Raw genomic sequence first — 25,079 nt, forward strand, 5'->3', positions numbered from 1 at the left:
ATTCCCAAAAATTCAGATTTTATAAAAAAAAACATCACAAATTATTCGTGATTTTTGCATTCAGAGTTTAGTAAATAACCAACTAAAGGTCATTTTAATATTAATTTTGGTTCGGGATTCGGGCAGGATTCAGCCTTTTTCAGCAGGATTCGGCCCAATCCTTATGCCTGGCCAAACCGATTCCTAATTTGCATATGCAAATTAGGGACGGGGAGGGAAAGCACGTGACTTTTTGTCACAATAAAAAAAATTCTCCTTCCCACCTCTAATTTGCATATGCAAATTAGGATTTGGTTCGGTATTCGGCTGAATCTTTCGCAAAGGATTCGGGGGTTCAGCAGAATCCAAAATAATGGATTTGGTGCATCCCTACTTAAAGGATAAGTAAACCTTAAAAACAAGTGACTATGAAATGAATGAGGTTTCTAAGCACTTTTGCAATGTACATTAATTAGTTAATTAATTTTTTTTTTTTTAAATTCCATATTAAAGGGTACATGTGCTGTTAATATGAATGAATTTTGTTCCAACAGCGCCACCTGCTGGTCAGTTTCTGACCAGTCTGACCACCAAGTAGTCAAGGAAGTTGTCAGGAAAAAAGAAAGAGGCTGCTCTGATGTTCTTCTGTATAGGAAAACAATTAGAAACCTTTCTCAAATCTTTCCTAAGCAGAAGAACATCAGAGCAGCCTCTTTCTTTCTCCTGACAACTTCCTTGACTACTTGGTGGTCAGACTGGTCAGAAACTGACCAGCAGGTGGCGCTATTGGAACAAAATTCATTCTGGAGAGCTGCTGAATAAAAAGCTAAATAACTCAATAACCACAAATAATAAAAAATGACAACCAATTGCAAATTGTCTCAGAATATCACTCTCTACATCATACTAAAAGTTAATTTTAAGGTGAACAACCCCTTTAAATTTAGACCCAATCAAAGTTGAAATGAGAATGTTGAAATACTTTTTTTTTTAAAAAAAAGTAAAATTTTTGGATACATGTTTACTAGTGATGGGGCTATTTTCTCCCGCGGCAATTTTGATGCTCGTGTCGTGCCGGTGTTAAAGTCAATGGGCGTCCAAATAGTGTCGACGTTTTGAGAGTTTCAAAATCTTTTGACGCCAGCGAATTTTCGCTGCAGTTTCGTGAATTTATTAGACGACGGCAAAACGTGGAAATTCGCAGCGAATTCGCGTCTGGCGAATTTATTCACCCATCACTAATGTTTACCCTTTGTAGCTAGTTGTAATATAGGAATAGAATGCAAGCTCTCCATCTCATACAGATCATGACTTGTGTGCACTTTTATGTGAAAGGATAATTACGTTTGTGAACTAATTCTTTGTAGGCCCTTTCATTGTTTATGAGCAGGGACATGAATGAGATGTCTGTAGAGCGTTTGTCCGACACAGCCGCTATATGACTTATATAGAAGAGAATGTAAGAACGTTCTGCTCTGTAGCAAAAGTAACAAAATAAAATGCATGGGTTGTGTGTCTGTGCAGAGGGACACTCGCTTCTCACTCAATGTTCAGAGACAGATACATTTGCACATTGCTGTAGATAAGGATTTTGACAGGCAGTTGATGAGGAAATCCTATCGGAAAGACACAGACACATTTCCGTTTTGGTGTTGCTGCTTCAGTTTTGCTGAACAAATACATGTTTTGTGTGAGCAGCAGGAAATACTTTACATTATTCTGCTTTTTCTTTTACTTTTCACAGTGCAGCGTGTGAATGAGATAACTGGCCTCTCTATAAGCGCTGGGACTTTATAACAGGAGATAACTGCAGAGCCCAGCCCATGTGTTGTATTATAATAAAATATATATTGTTTGTATACAAGGGCAAAATAGGATGAGTTATTTGCTCAGTCAACCAGAATGCAAACTCTATATCACAAATACACATGATCTAATGTATATATTGCATATGAGCCATGAATTACCTGTTCAGCTTACCCTCTTCAGCCATGTCCATGACACTTATTGGTGAGTTCTAATATCCTTATCATTTACAGTAGGGGGTACATTATCCCTTATAATACATGAGTGATACTCAGATTTCCCTGTATAACTCAGCATGCAGCCTTGTGCCTTTATATGGTCACAGAACAACCCCTCAGTGACTTCTAATATCCTTATCATTTACAGTAGGGGGTACATTATCCCTTATAATACATGAGTGATACTCGGAGTTCCCTGTATAACTCAGCCTGCAGCCTTGCGCCTTTATATGGTCACATAACAACCCCTCCGTGACTTCTAATATCCTTATCATTTACAGTAGGGGGTACATTATCCCTTATAATACATGAGTGATACTCGGAGTTCCCTGTATAACTCAGCCTGCAGCCTTGCGCCTTTATATGGTCACATAACAACCCCTCCGTGACTTCTAATATCCTTATCATTTACAGTAGGATGTACATTATCCCTTATAATACATGAGTGATACTCACAGTTCCCTGTATAACTCAGCCTGCAGCCTTGCGCCTTTATATGGTCACAGAACAACCCCTCAGTGACTTCTAATATCCTTATCATTTACAGTAGGGGGTACATTATCCCTTATAATACATGAGTGATACTCAGAGTTCCCTGTATAACTCAGCCTGCAGCCTTGTGCCTTTATATGGTCACAGAACCCCTCAGTGACTTCTAATATCCTTATCATTTACAGTAGGGGGTACATTATCCCTTATAATACATGAGTGATACTCAGAGTTCCCTGTATAACTCAGCCTGCAGCCCTGTGTCTTTATATGGACACAGAACCCCTCAGTGACTTCTAATATCCTTATCATTTACCGTAGGGGGTACATTATCCCTTATAATACACTGTAAGACTACAATACCCAGCATGCTATGGGACTAAGTTGGAAGTTACCAGAGTTTGGTCTCTGTACCCCAGTATTCCATCATTCTTAAGCATTCTCACATTTTCCATTGACTTTCCTAAATTTCAGACAATTTAGGGGCAAAAATCTGTTGGCCACCAAAATGACCTGTTAAACCAAAATTTATTTATTATGGGGCCCCTATACCTCCTGGGCCCCCCTTTGTAGTTACACCCCTGGTGATGGGCGAATCTTTTCCAAAAATATGGCAAATCGTGAACATTTGAAAAATATTTTTTAGACTTATTTCCACTGCACATATTGGGATATTTTTGGGCTGCTTTTCAAGTGCCTCTTGGCTAGTTTTGGGCTAATTTTGTAGCTGACTTTGGCTGGTTTTGAAACTTAGACCCGACAACCCTGCCCACTCAGTTACAGGAAGATTTCTAATAAAGTTCTAATTTTGCAAAATGTGGGTAGTGCAATGGGGGAGTTTTATGGAAGTTCGTGACCCTGTCTAAGCATACGGTGAAATGAAGAGATATTTGGGAACGCTTGTGAGAATATTTGGGAGATTTAACAACATACTGTATGATTACACAGGCTAATGTATAAATGATTTGACGGAATGAGGGCTATAAACAGCAAATTCAATATTGACTTCTCCGAATTCTCTAAGTACAGCAGGAAATAAAAAGAAATGTAAGAATATAAAGGAATCAATAGCTTCTTGGAGCTCAGCACAGCGATTTTGACACAGGAACTTTTCTTTTTTGACACGGGAAAATGTATTCGCCGGCGGCGAAACGCCCATCACTACTGATGTCATCAGTTATAAACGGTGAGTAGTGATGTCATTTCTGTCACATGACTCACTATTCTAATAAATAAAGTACCCCCTGTTGCAAAATATGAAGATATTAGAAGTCACCTCGGAGTTCCATGACCTGTATAAAAACACTCGGCCTTCAGCCTCATATTTTTATAGTTACATAGTTAATTTGGGTTGAAAAAAGACAAAGTCCATCAAATTCATCCAAATGAAAACCCAGCATCCATACATACACCCCTCCCTACTTTCACATAAATTCTATATACCCATATCTATACTAACTATAGAGTTTAGTATCACAATAGCCTTTGATATTATGTCTGTCCAAGAAATCATCCAAGTCCCTCTTATAGTCATTAACTGAATCAGCCATCACAACATCACCCGGCAGTGCATTCCACAACCTCACTGTCCTGACTGTGAAGAACCCCCTACGTTGCTTCAAATGAAACTTCTTTTCTTCTAGTCTGAAGGGGAGGCCTCTGGTACGGTGATCCTCTTTATGGGTAAAAAGGTCCCCTGTTATTTGTCTATAATGTCCTCTAATGTACTTGTAAAGTGTAATCATGTCCCCTCACAAGCGCCTTTTTTCCAGAGAAAACAACCCCAACCTTGTCAGTCTCCCCTCATAATTTAACTCTTCCCTCCCTCTAACCAGTTTAGTTGCACTTAGTCTCTGCACTCTCTCCAGCTCATTTATATCCCTCTTAAGGACTGGAGTCCAAAACTGCCCCCATACTCCAGATGAGGCCTCACCAGGGACCTATAAAGAGACATAATTATGTTTCATCCCTTGAGTTAATGCCCTTTTTTATACAAGACAGAACTTTATTTGCTTTAGTAGTCACAGAATGACACTGCCCAGAATTAGACAACGTGTTATCTACAAAGACCCCTAGATCCTTTTCATTTAAGGAAACTCCCAACACACTGCCATTTAGTGTATAACTTGCATTTATATTATTTTTGCCCAAGTGCATAACCTGCATTTATCAACATATAGTCATGAAACTCCTCCGTAACTTATAATATCCTTATAATTTACAAGAGGGGGTACTTTATTAACTATATAACTTAAAGGATATTCATAGCTTTTGTGTATTAAATAAGAATGTTCTACATCAATAATTAGCACAGAATATGCTCCCCATAGATCCCTGTCTGTGTTTGATGAAGGGTGGGCGTAACGGCCCCTGCCAAAAGCACAGGAGGACGGGGATAGCCAATTACAGCCCTGCACACAAGCAAAGACAGGCTAGGTGAGTCTAGCTGCTGATTGGTTCCTATCCTGCAGAGCAGTGAGCTTAGTGTTGCCGGTAGTGATGTGCGGGTCGACCCTCCAAATGCCGGCTTCCCTCAAATGCCGGCTTCTGACTTCCGGATCTTTAATAGACGCTGATCCTGCTCGCCCCGTTACTTTTGTGACGTCATAGGCAGGACGGGCCTATAAAAGCAACCTAACCTGGTAGTCAGATGCGGGCGTGCGTGGGTCAAGGTAGATCGGGTTAGGGTCGGGTGTGGGTCAGGGAAGTCCCGACTCGTACATCACTAGCCGTAGGCTCCCCTACACAGCCGGACAATTCAGGGAGCAGGAAGTGGAAGAGAAGGGAGGGATTATTACGTTTTTGCAGAAATTTTCAATAAATCAGCTGAAATCAGCCTGAAACACTACATTTTTAAGCAAAATTCTTCTATTTAAACGAGTATAATATACTGGTACATTATTGTTTTTCTCACTAAGGGGGTTATTTATTAAAGTTGGAATGCCAAAAACTCAAGTTTTTTTTACTATAAATTTTTAGTGAAACAAAAACCTCAACATTTTCGTGATTTATTATACCCCAAGGATGGAAAAATTCAGAATCCAAAAATCCGGCATCTCACACCTGCCGAGGTTGTATATAAGTGAATGATAGAAGTCTCAAAGATATTCGGATCTGCGCTGGGTTTTGTGCAAAAATCCTAAAATTTAGGGGCACATTTACTAAACTCGAGTGAAGGATTAGAATAAAAAATACCTCGAATTTCGAAGTTTTTTTTTGGCTACTTCGACCATCGAATTGGCTACTTCAACCTTCGACTACAACTTCGATTCAAACTAAAAATCGTTCGACTATTCGACCATTCGATAGTCAAAGTACTGTCTCTTTAAAAAAAACTTCAACCACCTTCTTCGCCACCTAAAACCTACCGAGGTACAATGTTAGCCTATAGGGAAGGTCCCCTTAGGCTTTCCTAGCAATTTGGGATCGAAGGAAAATCGTTCGATTGATGAATTAAAATCCTTCGAATCGTTCTAACGATTTTTCCTTCGATCGTTCAATCGAACGAATTGCGGTAAATCCTTCGACTTCGATATTAACCCTCGATGTTCGACCAATAGTAAATGTGCCCCTTTGTAGTTTTCTGGCGGAAAATCCAAAAAAATTAAGATTCGAATTTTCAGATGATTTTGACAACTTTTTCTAGTTTATTTTCCCGAACTGGAATTTTTCGGGAAAATGTATTGATGAATAACGAGAAATAATCTATGCGGATTTGGTCGGAGCATATTTTTCAGAAAATAATGGGATGAATTCGGATTTTGATAAATAATCCCAAAATGTCTCCTTTAAAGCTTGAGATCACGTTTTTCTGCACTTTTTGGTTAATAAATCAATTCATTTTGAAAATTCTAATGATAAAATTTGGCAGCTGCCGTAAGCCTCTATGTGAGCCAATCTGAGATGTATATTCAACATTCAAACAATTTTTTATGTATAATGGGAGAATATTTTCAGTGTGATCATGTACTTTTTTTTTTTAACTAATGTAATTAAGTTTTTTCTGATCAGCCAGGTTATCCAATAAATATTGTAGTGCTTGAAGAAAGAAATGTTCCAAGCTATAATAAATAGGACTCCCCGTAGCTTGTAGTAATATTAATAATACAGGTATGGGACCTGTTATCCAGAATGCTCGGGACCTGGGGTTTTCCGGATAACGGATCTTTCCGTAATTTGGGTCTTCATGCCTTAAGTCTACTAGAAATTCATTTAAACATTAAATAAACCCAATAGGCTGGTTTTGCTCCCAATAAGGATTAATTATATCTTAGTTGGGATCAAGTACAAGGTACTGTTTTATTATTACAGAGAAAAAGGAAATCATTTTTAAAAATATGCATTATTTGGATAAAATGGAGTCTATGGGAGACGGCCATTCTGTAATTCGGAGCTTTCTGGATATCGGGTTTCCGGATAAGGAATCCTATGTACAAAAATGCAAATCTGGCTCTAAGAAAGTGGTAAAGGGAGCAGATCCAATTTTATATTATTATTGGGCCAAATTATTATTTGCTTTAGTTTTTTATCTTATTAGTGTGTTTAGTATTTGTTTCTGTTTTATTTCCATTATTTGCTTTTTATACCTTAAAGGGGAAGTAAACATAAGAATAACATGTTGCATAATGAAGCAAGTTTCCATTACATGTATGGGATCCGTTATCTGGAAACCCGTTATCCAGAAAGCTCAGATTTAAGGAAAGCCCGTCTCCCATAGACTTCATTTTATCCAAATAATCCACATTTTTACTTTTTCTCTAAAACAGTAGCTTGTACTCGATCCCAACTAAGATATAATTAATCCTTATTGGAAGCAAAACCAGCCTATTGGGCTTATTACATTTTTATATGATTTTCTAGTAGACTAATTCAAAAATGTCTCATTATTTGCTGAAATCTAAATCCGGACGGGCTATTCCCCCCAGATTTTTTGGGATTTTTGCCCGAAAACCACACAATCTTCAGGTTATTGCACTAAACCCAGCACAGATCAGGATATCTTCGGGACTTCATTGACTTATATACAACCTCGGCAGGTCTGCGATGCCGGATTTTCGGATTCTGAGTTTTTCATCCTCGTGGTATAATAAATCAAAATTTTCGCATTCAGACTTTAAAGGGATACTGTCATGGGAAAAATTTTTTTTTTCAAAATGAATCAGTTAATAGTGCTGCTCCAGCAGAAATCCATTTCTCAAAAGAGCAAACAGACTTTTTTATATTCAATTTTGAAATCTGACATGGGGCTATATATTTTGTCAATTTCCCAGCTGCCCCTGGTCATGTGACTTATGTCTGCACTTTAGGAGAGAAATGCTTTGTGGCAGGCTGCTGTTTTTCCTTCTCAATGTAACTGAATGTGTCTCAGTGGGACCTGGATTTTACTATTGGGTGTTGTTCTTAGATCTACCAGGCAGCTGTCATCTTGTGTTAGGGAGCTGTTATCTGGTTACCTTCCCATTGTTCTGTTGTTTGGCTGCTGGGGGGAAAAGGGAGGGGGTTGATATCACTCCAACTTGCAGTACAGCAGTAAAGAGTGATTGAAGTTTATCAGAGCACAAGTCACATGACTTGGGGCAGCTGGGAAATTGACAATATGTCTAGCCCCATGTCAAATTTCAAAATTGAATATAAAAAAATCTGTTTGTTCTTTTGAGAAATGGACTATTAACTGATTCATTTTGAAAAATAATTTTTTCCTGTGACAGTAACCCTTTAATAAATAACCATCTTAATGTATGAAGATCCAAATTACAGAAAGATCCATTATCCAGAAAGCCCCAGGTCCTGAGCATTCTGGATAACAGGTCCCATACCTGAACAGGTCCAAATGAGTTGTGCCAATACTGCTTTTAATTGCAATTACAAATAATTTAAAACCATTAAACATGTTTAAATAATTTCTCATTAGGCAAAATGTTTTGTTTTTTTTTATTTGTTTTTTTTTTAATGAAAGGAATAAACTGTTGGTTGACAAACACCTGAAACCAAGTAGCTCTTTGCAGGTGTCAAGTCACAAGTCATACTGTATATAAAGAGTTTACTCACAAAAAGAACACATAAAAAGACCAAGTTTATATTTAAACTAGTTCATCTTCCTGCCTACATTATCTATTTACCATAACTCATATGACTTGACCACATCACAAAGCACAAGCGCTGCAGTTTTTTTTTCACCGAGTTTTGTAACAGATCATATCAGATCATTTCTGTATTAACGTGACCTCACAAAAAGTAATAGATTATGGAATGTGAGAAAAAGTATAAAAATTCTCCTTTTTATACGTTTATGCACATTTTAGATATTAAATAAATTGAATTCATGAAAGTAAAACAAATTTTATATTTGTATGCAAATAAATTCTAAACATGTATATTAATAACATATATAGTGATGGGCGAATTTTGTCCCGTTTTGCCGGAAAATTCGAAAATTTTGTCGACAATTCGACGCACGCCTATTCTGTCCATACATTGTCCCCGGCCTCAATATTGTCTTCCTGTGAATTTTCGCGAATTTATGAAACACGTAAATTCACATCAAATTTGCGCCTGCCGAATAAATTCGCCCATCACTAATCATAGATTTATTAGGTCATTTGGGGGCCGATTCACTAAGGGTCGAATATCGAGGATTAATTAACCCTCGATATTCGACTAGGAATTAAAATCCTTCGACTTCGAATATCGAAGTCGAAGGATTTAGCGCAGATAGTTCGATCGAACGATCGAAGGATAATTCCTTCAATCGAACGATAAAATCCTTTCGAAGGATTCGAAGGATTTTAATCCAACGATCGAAGGAATATCCTTTGATCAAAAAAAGTTAGCCAAGCCTATGGGGACCTTCCCCATAGGCTAACATTGACTTCGGTAGCTTTTAGATGGCGAACTAGGGGGTCGAAGTTTTTTTTAAAGAGACAGTACTTCGACTATCGAATGGTCGAATAGTCGAACGATTTTTACTTTGAATCGTTTGATTCGAAGTCGTAGTCGTAGTCGAAGGTCGAAGTAGCCCAAAAAAAACTTTGAAATTCAAAGTTTTTTACCTTCGAATCCTTCACTCGAAGTTAGTGAATCGGCCCCTTTTAATTCACATAAACCTCCTCATTTGTGGGGACTTTACAATTCTAAAAGTTTTCTGGTAGTTTATTGTATTTGACCTAATGCCACATTTATGATAAAAACTTTGTCTGTAGCCTGTTTTTTTTTTTTTTTTTTTAATTTTTTTTGATTCAATGAACCTAATCCAAACCTTGTTATCATGGGAATTACATTTTACAGAAGTGCTTAATGATCACAGATTTGTTTTGCTCATTTGTGCTCAATTTGTAATCGTAAAATTAGGATTTGGAAAAAGCTTTCCGCTTAGATATTCCGCTTAGATACTTTTTCGAGGATTTGGCGACAACTAAAAAAATTGAAAGATTTGGCGTATTGCTCGTATATCCTCATGGTTTCCTGAAAAAAAATAGTTTTTAAAAAAAAAAATGATGTTACAAATGAAAAGAAATTTGTTTTGCAAAGGGAGTTATTCGCAGGGAAGGGACATCGCCAATTCACTAACAGGAGCAGGCACCAATTCGCTAGAAACCGTTGCTAGCGTTCGTTCGCACTCTATAAAAAGTGGTAACTTCAAGCATTTGCACCAACATTTATAATAAATACCAATTTAAATTACCCGCCCTATGCAAATTGACCTAAGGGCAAGATCACTAGCGAATTTTCGCTAGGCACAAACGTTTGCGCATCTTTGCTATGAAATGTTCGCACTAACGAAGTAACGCTACCGAAAAGTCACGAACATTCGGCGCCCAGGACGAAACTCCGCATATTAGTGAATTAGCGTCGTGGTAGCAAATTTGCGCCTGGCGAAGTGGTGGGATGTGTGCAAAGCAGTCGCTGGCGACAATTCACCCTTTAGTGAATCTGCCCCCAAATATATTTATGTATTTCTCCCAAATATATGCTTGGGGCAGATTTATCAAAGGTCGAGGTGAATTTTCGAATTCAAAAATTTTTAATTTCAAGCTATTTTTTGTGTACTTCGCTAGGGAATAGTCCAAATTCGATTTGAATTTGAAAATTCGAATATTGAAATTTATCATGTACTCTCTCTTTAAAAATTCAACTTCGACCATTCGCCAATCGCCATCTATAACCTGCCGAATTGCTATTTTAACCTACGGGGGACCTCCTAGAACATATTTGGAGTCAATTGGTGGAAAAATGTAAGTTTCTTTTGGGAAAACTTTGATTCGAATTTGATCGTATGCGCTATTACTTTGATCCGTACGATTTGAATTTGGCCAAATACGGACCTATTCAATCGAAAACGGACTTATTCGGCCAAAAAAAACTTCGACTTCGTTTCGTTGGGTCTTTTTGAATTTTGATTTCAAAGTTTTTTAAATTCGAAATTCAACCCTTGATAAATCTGCCCCTTGGTGTTTCCTCTATTTTTTTTCTTAACTATTTCTAGTAGGGATGCACCAAATCCACTACATTGAATTCGGCCGAACCCCTGAATCCGAATCCTACTTTGAATATGCAAATTAGGGTCGGGGAGGGAAACTGTGTGACTTTTTGTCACAAAACAAGGAAGTAAAAAAATTTTCCCCTTCCCACTCCTAATTTGCATATGCAAAGTAGGATTCGGATTCAGGGGTTCGGCCGAATCCAATGTAGTGGATTTGGTGCATCCCTACTAGAAATAGTACAGCAGAGACAATGCGACTAAGTACTCTAAACAGAATATCAGACATTCTCCTTAGATCACCAGTAAACCTCTAAAAATTTGAATTCAATTCCCTCGATCCCTTCTCAATGAAAAGCAGTTTTGTGGATGCCACGGAAACCCTAAAAAAAATGAGTAAAACTGTGATGTTTTCTTTCTTTAGTGACAGCTGGATTAACCCAAGTGAATTTATGAATGTATCTTTTTCTATGGTAAATATCAATGAACAAGAGCATTAGAGACTGTTCTTCTGTGTAACAAGCTTGACATTAGTGTAAACTGCCACCTGGTATCACATTCTCACCGGTCCCCTTGGATGATTGAGAGGCTATTTGAAGAAGGCTTAAGAAGGTCTGCAAATGACGCCTCATTAGGTTAAGGTAGAATGGCAGATTGATATGGAATCCTAAAAATGACTGGCACCCCCAACGCATACAATTCATCTTTTTGACTAATGCAAATTGCAAAAGTTCTGCTAATCTTGGTACATTTTCCAGACATAATGATCACTTTTCAAATTTGTCTACAACAAGAGGAGGAATGCCTCCTGTTTAAGTTAGCTTGAAAAAAGACACACGTCCATCAAGTTCAACCTTTTGACTCTATTTTAACCTGCCTAACTGCCAGTTGATCCAGAGGAGGGCAAAAAAAAACCCCATTTAAAGAAAAAATTCCTTTCTGACTCCAAAATGGCAATGGGACCAGTCCCTGGATCAACTTGTACTATGAGCTATCTCCCATATCCCTGTATTCCCTCACTTGCTAAACACCATCCAACCCCTTCTTATACCTATCTAATGTATCAGCCTGTACCACTGATTCAGGGAGACAATTCCACATCTTCACAGCTCTCACTGTAACAAACCCCTTCCCAATATTTAGCTGGAACCTCTTTTCTTCTAATCGGAATGGGTGACCTCGTGTCAGCTGGAAAGACCTACTGGTAAATAAATCATTAGAGAGATTATTATATGATCCCCTTATATATTTATACATAGTTATCATATCACCCCTTAAGCGCCTCTTCTCCAGAGTGAACATCCCCAATTTGGCCAGTCTTTCCTCATAGCTAAGATTTTCCATAACTTTTACCAGCTTAGTTGCCCTTCTCTGTACCCTCTCTAATTCAATGTTTGAGCAGTAGAAGAGTATTATCTTGTTCTTTTGACTGGTCTTCTTGTTTTTCTATTCTTATACACCTCAGCCTTGTAGGAAGTAGAGTTGGGTGGTTGAGCAATCCTGTAGTGTGGTCTGATGGCATTCAGACTTGACCAGTAGACGAGGATGATATGACTCATGAGCATAACACCTCCCTAATATTTCTCATATACATGGCCGTATTTTTATCTCCTTGTACTAAGCACAACTCACCAGGAAAATGTTAGGTATTTTGCCTATGGCACATTAGGGTACCCTGAGAAAATACAACTTGTTAGTGCTGTTTAACTGCCCTTTATTTTTCCTGACAGCAAAGTATGAAGTCATAATTCATTGTAAGCACAGAACATTCTATTGTTGCTCATTTGCATTTTATATATTTGGTATACCTGGCTAATGACCAAGTTCTTCAGCTGGTCCTTCTCAATAAACACCAATGCAGCTTTGCAATGTCTTTGTCTTTCTGACAGAAGTTCTCAAGGTAAAGTAGCTTTTTATAGGTTTACCTTTCTCTGCATTTCTATAGGTGTTTAGTAGAAAATATAAACAATGCATTGTTAGAATATTTGTATAGTATGTGTGTGGGAGTAGTTTCTACATACCTTGGCAGGATGGAATTCTCCCTTGTAGGCTCCAAGGTGCTACCGTTGGCCTGATCATAACAGAAAATGTCTTGCTTGGACACACCAGGGAATACCTTTTAAATGAATATGATACATGAGATATAAAACAATTAAATACTTGTGTGGTAACATGGTAAAGGATTTGCGCAGTGCAATAACCCACAGAAACCAATTAGGCTTTCAATTCTGCCATCTCTTGACCAGTCAAAGCCTGTAGATGATCTGTTGTTCTATGTTGATCCAGGGTATATTGGCTAAATGTTACTACATAATCCACTTATTGTTTAAAACACAGTTGTGTATGGGACACAGTATCAAGGACAATCCTGCTGATATTGTAGGTGAGTAACTACAAACACTTGTTGCTAACCAGTGGTTCATCTCTAGTTATACCTCATGCTCTCAACAATTCCATGATGGTGGCAGGAAAAGGTAAGAGTAGTTGGCAGAGGGTGGACAGCTAATTGTTAGTGATGGGCGAAATTATTCGGCCGGCGCAAATTTGCAGCCAATTTTCGCGTTTCCCCGCCGGCGAGTAAATCCAAAAATTTGCTGTGAAAATTCATTTACGACGGCGACAATACTGACACCGGCAACAATTCAGACGCCGGAGACAAATACACGCCTATTGACTTTAATGCGTGTCACCGGTGCCGGGGCCTATTCTGACGCCTGTGAGTTGACGCTGGCATCAAAATTTGCACTTTGTGAATTTTTCGCCATTTCAATAATTTTTTGCCGAAGCGAAACGGGACAAATTCGCCCATCACTACTAATTATGCCTCTGGAAGGATACTAGTTAGGATGACCTCACAGCAAAATGTGTTTTTACCCTCCCTCTTGCTCTCCACTTGTATCAAGTCAACTCATTCCATGCATCTGGTATTGTGTGCGATGACCCATTCACATTGTATTTTGTTTTTGCCTTTGATAAATGCATTGAGTTCATGGGTCCATCACATCCAAGAGCACTGGTTAGGTTATCACATCTGCATCCAAACTCAGACCACCCTCAGTATATACATTTCACCATACCACTCTATGCAAATATTTTTTTTATTCACTTATATTTGCTTTCTGACACTTTGTCCTTTCTGAAATTACTGGAGAAGACTTTGATGCACAGATAGACATGGTCTAAGGCAGTGATATCCATTCAGTGGCTCTCAGGTCAACAACATGGTGCTCACCACCCTATTTGATGTTGCTCCAAAAAGTCTTCTAATAAGTGGTCACATGCAAAGTGCCTTGTTGTCATCCTAGTGGACTATACAGGTGTTGGTCACTCAAAGTGACAAAGGGTAGATTCACTAAAGGGCGAATAGTCGCCAGCGACCGTTTTGCGCACATCAAACCACTTCACCAGGCGCAAATTTGCTAGCACTACGCTAATTCATAATATGCAAAGTTGCAACCTGGGCGCCGAATGCTGGCGACTTTTCTCTAGCCTTACTTCGGCAGTGCGAGCATTTCATAGCGAAGACGCGCTAGCGTTCGTTTGTGTCTAGAGAAAATTCACTAGTGATCTTGTGCTTAGGTCAATTTGCATACAGCGGGTAATTTAAAGTTGTAGGAACGTCTTTATTATAAATGTTGGTGCAAATGCTTGAAGTTACCACTTTTTATTACAAATGTCCAGGGAACCTTAATAAAGACAAGAGAGTTAATATAATGCTTATATACAAAAATAATAGAACAACAACATCCCAAATGCCTTACGCGTTTCGTGCCTTTTGGGCACTTAATCACTATGATTAAGTGCCCAAAAGGCACAAAACGCGTAAGGCATTTGGGATGTTGTTGTTCTAAATAAATACATTTTTTAACTACATCGTGGAGAGTGATCCAGTTTGTGCCAACCTTTTTCATTTGATATTCAGTTAATATAATGCCTTACACATGAGCCCACTCTAAAATGAATGTTCCATGTTATGAAATGTCTGGAGAAAACCGGTTCCCCAAAAAAAGTCTAAGCCAGGACTTTTGCAGTCAATCCCGCTTAAAAAAAAGGAAAATCCGTCAGCGTTTTTGGAACTTTAATGCATTTTCGGCACACAGGATATGATGTAAGTGACAGAAGATTGAGGAAGATCTCGCTACTTTATAGCACTTCATCTGGTCTGAGGTGGTGAAGTCAACTCTCGCGAAAGAGGTAACATTCAGTAAAATCCGCACTTTACGGAGTAACAACCTTTAACCAGAGCGAAATGTCGCCTGGCAATAGAGTGCAAACAAATGCTAGCGACGGTTTCTATCGCTAGTTAATTGGAACTTGCGCCTGTTAGTGAATTGTTGATGTTGCTGCGGATGGTAACGCTGGCGAAAATTCACTAGCGTTGGCCACTTCGTCCTTTAGTGAATCTGCCCCCAAGTGTTCTGTTAAGCAATAAAGAGTCACATGATTGGGGGCATCTGGGAAATGGATAATATATCTAGCCCGTGTCAGATTTCAAAATTAAATATAAAAAAATCTGTTTGGTGTTTTGAGAAACTATTAACTGATGTGTTTTGTCCCCATCACAATATTCCTTTAAATTTTCAGCAAAGATTCTCTGCTGGCTCATAGTCCACATTGAAATAACCTACACTCAAGCCTTGCATCTATATTGAAACCCATGGGAACTTTTTTTTTTACTCTTCGCTGGCTCCCCAAAACATCTGAATGTTGTTCAGGTGTACAAAAGTTTAAAGACCTCTGGTTTTGGGGTTTTTTACACGTTGAAGAAAATAGGCCGTTTTGTTTGTAGGAGGGAATGAGTAAGTGCAGCCCTATTTCGGTATCCACCTGCATATTATTTGCAGATCAATTGTTTGTTTTTACTTGAGGTTTTTACACTGGTTTCCTTAAAGCTTTAGGGTGTCATCAAAACACTTTGATCGTCTCCCAGTTAGACCTATTATAGCTAATCTTTTTTTGAGGACATAGGAGCTGTATAAAGAATCAAGCAGCTTCTCATGCCATTGGGGTTTTAACGGTGTCTTGCACCCATTTTTAGAGATAAAAGTGATCACCTACAGCTGGTTAGGCAGCTGTTATATGGGGAGTTGGTATTTTAAGCCAAAGGTGACAAAGCAATTACATTTACAGTACATTGAATATACTTGTTCTTCAGTGACGCTCTACCTCTGGAACCAATGCTACAGTTAAGTGGAAAATGAATATTTCCAGACTAGAATGCACCTAAATTCTAAATCATAGCTTTATAAATATACCTGACCTGACTTTGCACTTTAGCCACTCACCTGTCTCTGTAAAAAGAAGCAGGTAAATGCCTTTCTACTGTAACAAGTCTGGTCTACACTTGCCTACATTTCTCCTGTACCTTAAAGAGGAAATTGCCTTCAGAATAGAGTGTTGAAAATATATCAGCATTTTTATGCTGCATTCTTCCAGCCTGGCTACATCTAATTCCATCAAATTAGGTAGAGATTTGGGAACATGAAAATATTTTACCAGTACAGGTAGGGGATCAGTTATCCGGAAACCCGTTATGCAGAAAGCTCTGAATTACGGAAAGGCCGTCTCCCATAGACTCCATTTTATCCAAATCTTTAAAAACGATTTCCTTTTTCTCTGTAATAATAAAACAGCCGCTTGCACTTGATCCCAACTAAGATATAATTAATCCTTATTGGAAGCAGAACCAGCCTATTGGGTTTATTTAATGTTTATATGATTTTCTAGTAGACTTAAAGGAGAACTAAACCCTTAATTAAAAAACCCTACCCCCTACCCTACATAGACCCCCTCCCTGCCCCCCCCAGCCGAGCTGTTACCCCTGGTAAATGCCCCTAATTCTTTACTTCACCCTCGGTGCAGATTCAGGGCATCGGAGTTCACGGGCGCCATCTTCAGCCACTTCAGTAATCTTCGTAATGAGTCCAGCGTTTTCAAATTTCTGTGATTTTCGGCACATGCGTGATACGCTGCTCTCTTCCTGAGGATTAAGAAGAAGATGGCGCTTGTGAACTCCGATGCTGTGAATCTGCACCGTGGGGTAAGTAAAGAGTTAGGGGCATTTACCAGGGGAGGGGAGCAGGGAGGGGGGTTTATGTAGGGTGGGTGGTGGTTTTTTTTAATTAAGGGTTTAGTTCTCCTTTAAGGTATGAAGATCCAAATTAAAGGAAGATCCCTTATCCGGGAAAACCCGAGGTCCCAAGCATTCTGGATAACAGGCAGTAACGGAACTTGGTGGGGGCAGGCCCTGGTGCGGGCCGTGCAGCCGGGCCCGCCCCCACCCTCGTCTGCGTGATTTTTTTCTGACGATGTAGCCGGCTGCAGCGCGTGCGATCTACCGGGGGGGCCCTGCGGGGGTGCGGGCCCTGGCCCAGTTGCACCCCCTGCTCCCCCGGTAATTACGCCCCTGATAACAGGTCCCATACCTGTATTAGCTGAATAATAAACTTAATACAGTCTGTAAGTTACTTTTTTTTATCTTTATCTCTCCTGTTTCTTGTCTAATTATCAATTATCAGTCCCAATGTGCAGACCCAAAGACTTTCTGCTTAACTACTATCATCCAAACATCCACAAATCCTACCCAGCACCCCTAAACCCTACTCCTTTTTGAATGCTTGGTTAGTAACTGTGTAGTCTGAAAGGGGACCATTGAGAGGAATACAATACAGAAAAAATTGTCTAGTAGTGATGGGCGAATACATTTCCGCGTTTCGCCGCCATCGAATACATTTGCGAATCTCCCGCAAAAATTCTCGTTGCCTGTTCGAAAAGTCACTCGCGTCAACATCACCCCGCATCAACACTATTCGGACGCCCATTGACTTTAACACCAGCATCAAAATTGACGCAAGCGACTTTTTCGGCAATTTCCGAATTTCACGATTTTTTCGGGCAAACTTTTGATTTTCATGATTTTTTCGTAAATGTTTTGCTGTTTTACGAATTTCGTGAAGTTTGTGGGAATTTTGTGAATTTGTGAACGGGAGAAATTCGGCCATCACTATTGGTTAGTCATGAATTGTTTAGTCATTCCTGGGCATGGCCTGGACAGACTAGGGAAACGGCTAATTTTACATGATGTGAATATGCCAGCCCAGTGTAATGTAGTTACATGACTGAATGATATTGGGTTTGGTTCTGTTGAATAGTCTAAGATTTGGCCAAATTCTGATTAGAATATTTGATTTGCTGAATGCCAAAACATTACTAAAAGCTTGTTTTTGGAGAGTTGGCATAGAGTTTAAGCGATCAGCCTTTGTTGAAGGATCTCATATTAGAGTTATCATTTCCCTGTGGCAAATCTTTGTAACCCTGGACAAGTCACTAAAGTTGACCATAGATGTACGAAACGATATTCGGTGCTTGTATGGAAGAAGAGGAGACGACTGATATTGGCTTGGATATTGGTCAGCCCTTCGATCAGGCAGGTTGGCCACTGTTACTGCTAAATCATCAGATACAGGTAGAATTCTATTGTTTCAACTTAAATCTGTAAACTGAAAAATCTAACGATTCAGTTCTAAATGTCTTTAATTGTTACATCTATGGCAGTACCATAACTGGAGGGGGGCGGGCCCTGGCGCGGGATATGCCGCTGGGCCCCCCCTCCGTACGCGATTCTCCACAAAGAAAACTGAGACGTGCGACGGATAGCAGAGGCGCGCAAAGTATAGCAGCGGTGCGCGTGCTGCCGGGGGGCCCTGAGGGGGTGCGGGCCCTGGCCCAATTGCACCCCCTGCTCCCCCGCTAGTTCCGCCACTGATCTATGGCCACCTTTATTCTCCTGATGTCCAAACATAGTTAGTGCGCCAATAGTTTGTCTATAGTGGCCGCCATGATTGCTGTAAAGCTCATGGGAGAAAATAACTACAGTATATAAGTAAATCCCCTTTTTAAGATGTCATCGTTTTGTTTATCAGTGACAATGGTATCTCCTTAAACCCACGGGGAAATTGTGTAACAGGCAATTGATATTTACCATCAGCAATAATCCAGAGGTAGTAACGCACAGGAGCACGGCTGCCAGCATTTCTATATGAATATTAAGAGATCTTTCCACACCAAAATCCATACTGTCTCCACCTAAACCCACCTCCGTATGACACCTTTTTTTGCAGACACCATTATGAATTTGGGCACGTTCCCAAGAAAACAATGGAAGGAACACAGTTACTACCATTCCATGATAGGGGGTTTCAGACATGTAGTGTCCTTGCTTGGGTCGTCTCCAGATTCCTAATAACACTTTCTGATGTGGAACCCAAGCAGCATTCCATATACATTACACACAGACTAAAACATTGGTTTGGCAAAGTATATTCTCTTGCCTTCATGACAAGCTTTGCATAGAATACAGAAGCTTTTATAACTATTTATTTGCATTATCATGGATCTTGAATCTGGCAGTTGAAAATGTGGCGGATCTTGAAATACATGTTTCTTTGAATGTAAAGCTGTCACATTAGTAATCTAGGATGGGCAACTAGTATGGGGAAGAAGCCAAAGATGTTGTTGATCTCAGCACCATACAAACGCTAATCTAAAGATTTTGCTCGTCTGCTTGAATGCACCAATCCATAATTAAAAACAATGCTTGGAAGTAGCGGCAGATCCCATGTCTCCACCCTGGGGAGTGACATCCACCATGATATTCCAAGATGAGGGCATAGATGGAGCAGGGACATGAGACAACTGCACTGTCCACCCATAACATCACCTTCTCATCAGAGATATGTGAAGACAGGCAGAGAGAGACAAGCCATCATTGTCCACCAATACCCTTCCAAAAACCCACCCAACCTTCAATGGAATAGCAATTTGCAATTATTTATTTGATATAGTATATTTGGTCAGAACATACTCCCTGAGTCATGGGGGTAGATTTACTAAGGAGCGAAGTGGCTAACGCTAGCAACAAGCACCCGCAGGGACATCATCAATTTACTAACAGGAGCAGGCGCCAATTCGCTAGCGAAAACAAACCGTTGATAGCGGTCTTTTGCACTTGATCGGCAGCCGACTTTTTGCTCTGGTGAACGGACGTTACTAGGCAAATGTAGATTTTACTGAAAGTTAGCCACGGTTGCCTTTACCACCTCAGACCAGAAGAATTGCTATAAAGCAGCTAGATAAAGATGTACTTTATTTACTGTATATGGCTGAAATGACAATAAAATCCACTTGACTTGACTTGACTTGACTAGATCAACATACATCATATCCTATGTGCCAAAATGCGTCAAAGTTGAAAAAACGCTGGTGACTTTTAATTTTTGCCTGCAAAAGTCCTATTCATATTCCAGTCTCTTATTCAAATCAATGCATGGTTGCTAGGGTCATTTGGATCCTAGTTACCCGATTGCTTAAAATACAAATCGAAGAGCTGCTGAAGAAAAAGCTAAATAACTCAAAAACCTTCAATAATAAAAAATGAAAACAAAATGGGCTAATTATATCAGAATATCACTCTCTACATCATACTAAAAGTTATCTCAACGGTGAACCACCCCTTTAACTTTCTTGTCTTTATTAAGGTTCCCTGGACATGTGTTATATAAACCGGTAACTTAAACCATTTGCAGCAAGATAAAGACGTCCATACGACTTTAAATTGCCGGCACTATGCAAATTGATCTAAGCGCAAGATCACTAGCGAAGTTTCGCTAGGCACAAACGAACGCTAACGCATCTTTGCTATGAAATGCTCATACAGCAAAAGTAACGATAGCGCAAAGTCACCAGCGTTCGATGTCCGGGATGAAACTTCGCATTTTAGTGAATTAGTGAATTCGTAGCATATTTGCGCCTGGCGAATTGTTGTGATAGGTGCGAAGCTGACGCTGGCGAAAATTTGCTCCTTAGTGAATCTGCCCCGTGAAGTGTACCTTGAGATTGGTGGATGGGTGGCTCAAAGAAAATAAAATTTTCCTCTGATATTAAACAGAGGGAGAGGTCCAACACCAAAATGTACTTAGACACCAAAGTTACTGGACCCAGTTCCACCTTCCAACCCAGGGTCGGACTGGGGGGGCCCAGGGGCCACCGGGACTGCTGTAAAGGGCCCCTCTTCTGTGAATCGGCACTCGGTGTGCATGCACAAAGGCGGCGTGCATGCATGAATGCTGCGTGCGTGTGAGAATGGCGGTGTGCATGCGCGGACGCGCAACTTTTTTTTGTGGAATCTGAACGTCGGGAGAGGGGGTCTGGCCTGGCGTGGTCCCATGAGGGTCGGGGCCCACCAGGTTTTTTCCCGGTGTCCCGCCGGCCCAGTCCGACCCTGTTCCAACCTTTGAATACAGTTTAAAACCCATCAGAGGTTTTTCAGGGGACCAGAAAAAAATATATCAAAAAAATTTAAAATCAGGGAAGTCCATTATATCAGGGGTGTCCAAAAAGGTAGATTGGGATCTACCAGTAGCTGGTGATCAGTAGATCTCAAGACAAACCGCAAACGGCTTGTCTAAATCACCCTCCTGTTTCATTCTTTTTAATCAGATATTTATTACAATAAGGTGACATAAAAAATAGTTGTTTGTTAAATATAGCAATATTCATTTTCTCATAAATCAATTTAATATTTAAATAATCTTTTCCATGGAATAGAATGCTAACAATGTTTTTATGGATGTAGATCATAATGGGACAATATCACTAAAAGTAGACCTCGCATTAGTAAAGTATGGGCCCTCCTGCCTTATACAGGTATGGGACCTGTTATCCAGAATGCTCGGGACCTGGGGTTTTCCGGATAACTGATCTTTCCGTACTTTGGGTCCTCATGCCTTAAGTCTACTAGAAATTAATTTAAACATTAAATAAACCCGATAGGCTGGTTTTGCTTCCAATAAGGATTAATTATATCTTAGTTGGGATCAAGTACAAGCGACTGTTTTATTATTACAGAGAAAAAGGAAATCATTTTTAAGAATTTGGATTATTTGGATAAAACGGAGTCTATGGGAGACAGCCATTCCGTAATTCGGAGCTTTCTGGATATCGGGTTTCCGGATAAGGGATCCCATACATGTACGGGAAACTTGCTTCATTATGCAACGTGTTATTCTTATGTTTGCTTCCCCTTTAAGGTATAAAAAGCAAATAAAGGAAATAAAATAGAAACAAATACTAAACACAATAATAAGATAAAAAAACTAAAGCAAATAATAATTTGGCCCAATAATAATATACATTTGGATCTGCTCCCTTTACTACTTTCTTAGAGCCAGATTTGCATTTTTGTACAGGTATAGGATCCCTTATCCGGAAAACCGATATCCAGAAAGCTCCTTTTTCTCTGCAATAATAAAACAGTAACTTGTACTTGATCCCAACTACAACTCACTTTTGTGAGACCACAAAAAACAGTGTAAAAGGAGGGAAACGTAAGATCGGGGCTTGTAAAACTGATGTTATCATCCGTACATGAAATGAGTTAACATCTTTGCAACAACCAGGTTCTCTATGGTTGACTATCTATGGTTCCACTACTGCAGATATGGGCTTTTAGCTCTGGTCAGTATATTAATGCAATTAGAAATGCCCATGCCTGCAATTAAACAAGGGTAAATATTAATCCTGGCCTATTAAAAGATCAGAAAATCCATATTAATAAAATGAATGACACGTTTGCAAAAGCTGGAACTAAAGTGCTTTATAATAAAGAGGGTGCCCATTCTAAAGCTAAAATAAAATCTCTATAATGCAGATACAATTCTGTATCATTTCATGTTTATATTTTACTGTTGCCGGTTCTTAAAAACCTTGGATTTGGGCAATATAGGGTAATGAAAGCAAGGAAGTGAGATTGCTCTTCATTATAGAGAGATTTAGATAAGCTGGAGAACTGGGCAAGTAAATGGTGGATGACTTTACAGGTAGAGAACTGCGATGTTATGTATTTGCATAGTAAATCTATGTAAGCTATGCATACACTGTGTGGTATGAGCTCAAGGGAAAATCTGGTGGGAAAGAATCTAGCAGCAGTTTTCATTTTAGCCATGGGGTGCAACAAGGTCAGATCAAGTTGAACACGGATGAGGATGAGCAAATCCTTAACGCAGAGCTTGACATATGATACACAGCGTATATTTAGCCTAAAGGAGACATTAGGGCTCATTTGCTGCTAAAGAAGCACAAAATTGAATCACAATGCAATATTCTTTCCCTAAATCCCAGCATAAATTTGCTTGCTGCAATCAGGCAAAAAATGGCGAAAGTTTAGCCAACAGGAGGGACATGGGCACGTGCTTACGTGTTCCTTAAAGGACCAATAACATCAGTTTTAAAAAAAAAATGTGTTAGTATAGAATGAAAAAAAACTACAAGGAAAAATTAAAGTTTTAAATCACTAAGTCTTTATTAAGAAATAACTTACCTAAACTCCGCTTGCGCTCCTCTTCAGAAAAGGCGATCCAACGTGAGCCGCTCGATTTCTCCTCCCTACTTTCCTTATAACAGATAGCCAGGGAGGAGAAATCAAGCACCGCGTGATGGATCGTGGCCGTGGCTCCTTTTCTGAAGAGGAGCGCAAGTAGGGTTGCCACCTTTCCGGTATTTTATCGGCCCAGCCGTTAAAATAAATGTTTGATCCCAATGTTATTAATAGGGAAAAAAGATAAATATATAGGAAGGCCGGTATTTTTTTTCTGGAAAAGGTGGCCCAGTCCGACCCTGTCTGAATATATAAAATCTGCCAACAAGTTTAAAGAGTATACCGTATATATAATTATATATATAATGTTGCCACATACATGGGTGGGCATATTGCAGTGATTCACTCCTTCTGCTGATGGGCTGAATAAAGGTTGCTATGTATTAGCTGATAAAAGCTACCAAATTAGACCCTCCAGACCACATTACTGATTTCTGAAGTTGAAGTTGGCCATGTTTGAAAATGGCTTGGACCCAAAGGCCTGGAAATCAAACCATTTGTTGACTCAAGGCAACCATTGGATGTGCCTGTTTTGGTCCTGTTCAATTCAGGCCAAACTGGGTAATGGCTTTGCCAAATGACCAGATCTTTAAATTTATTGCCAACTCAAATTGATCTCAACAAATCAGGAATGATGTTTTTTCTGATCCCCTTAGGGCAGTGATCCCCAACCAGTAGCTCGTGAGCAACATGTTGTTCCCCAACCCCTTGGATATAATTATTTTTGAATTCCAGGCTTGGAGGCAAGTTTTGGTTGTATAAAAACCAGATGTACTGCTAAACAGAGCCTCCTGTAGCTGTCAGTCCACATAGGGACTATCAATAGCCAATCACAACCCTTATTTGGCACCACCCAGGAACTTGTTTCATGTTTGTGTTGCTCCCCAACTCTTTTTACATCTGAATGTTGCTCATGGGTAAAAAAGGTTGGGGAGCCCTGCCTTAGGGTAAGGGCACACGCTAAAATTCAGGGAGATAAATTGCCTCGTCTTCGTGGCAACTAATCTCCACAAACTGCCTCCCGCCGGCGGGATGGCACTCGGATCCAGAAACGTAACTAGAGGGAGACGGGCCCTGGCGAAGGACGCGCAGCCGAGCCCCCCGCACCCCTCCGTACACCCGGAACTGGCCGGGAATTAGCGGCGCGTGAACTGCTGAGGCGCCCTGAGGGGGTGCGGGCCCTGGCTGCTCCCCCGGTAGTTCCGCCACTGCTCGGATCACTTCGTTTTCTGGAGTCGCCCGAAGTTTCCTCACGAGGCAAGGTGTAGAATGTAAGATGTAGAATGTAATTTGCCAGCGGGAGGCAGTTTGGGGAGATAAGTCGGCCCGAAGAAGAGGAGACTGGTTGCTGGGCGACTAATCTCCACGAATCTGAGCGTGTGTCTCTTCCCTCAGACTTGGAATGTATGTGATTGTTAGAGCTTCATTACCCTATCACCCAGCAGCAGTTCAGAAGTCAGAGAAGATGAATAGAAAGATAAACAATAAGAATAACAACTAAGCTGAAACCTCAAAGTAGAGCTGGGATTTTGGTTTCCGGGTCAGTGACCCCCTGGATTAACACATGGCATTTCTTAGTTGCCTTTAAAACAGCACAATAGTTTGTTGCAGGGCTTGTTAATAAAAAGAAAAAGAAAGGAAATTTAGGGAGCACTTTTTGCTAAAGAAACTTGTCTGT

General features: G+C 39.8%; 1 protein-coding gene across 1 annotated transcript in view; it reads left to right on the forward strand.

The window, feature by feature from the left end:
* ccnd2.S (cyclin D2 S homeolog) overlaps positions 1-25,079 on the forward strand; it is a 127,469-nt gene that overhangs the window by 4,624 nt on the left and 97,766 nt on the right. The window lies entirely within an intron of this gene.

Source organism: Xenopus laevis, chromosome 3S, assembly GCF_017654675.1.
Source record: "Xenopus laevis strain J_2021 chromosome 3S, Xenopus_laevis_v10.1, whole genome shotgun sequence".
Taxonomy (NCBI): domain Eukaryota; kingdom Metazoa; phylum Chordata; class Amphibia; order Anura; family Pipidae; genus Xenopus; species Xenopus laevis.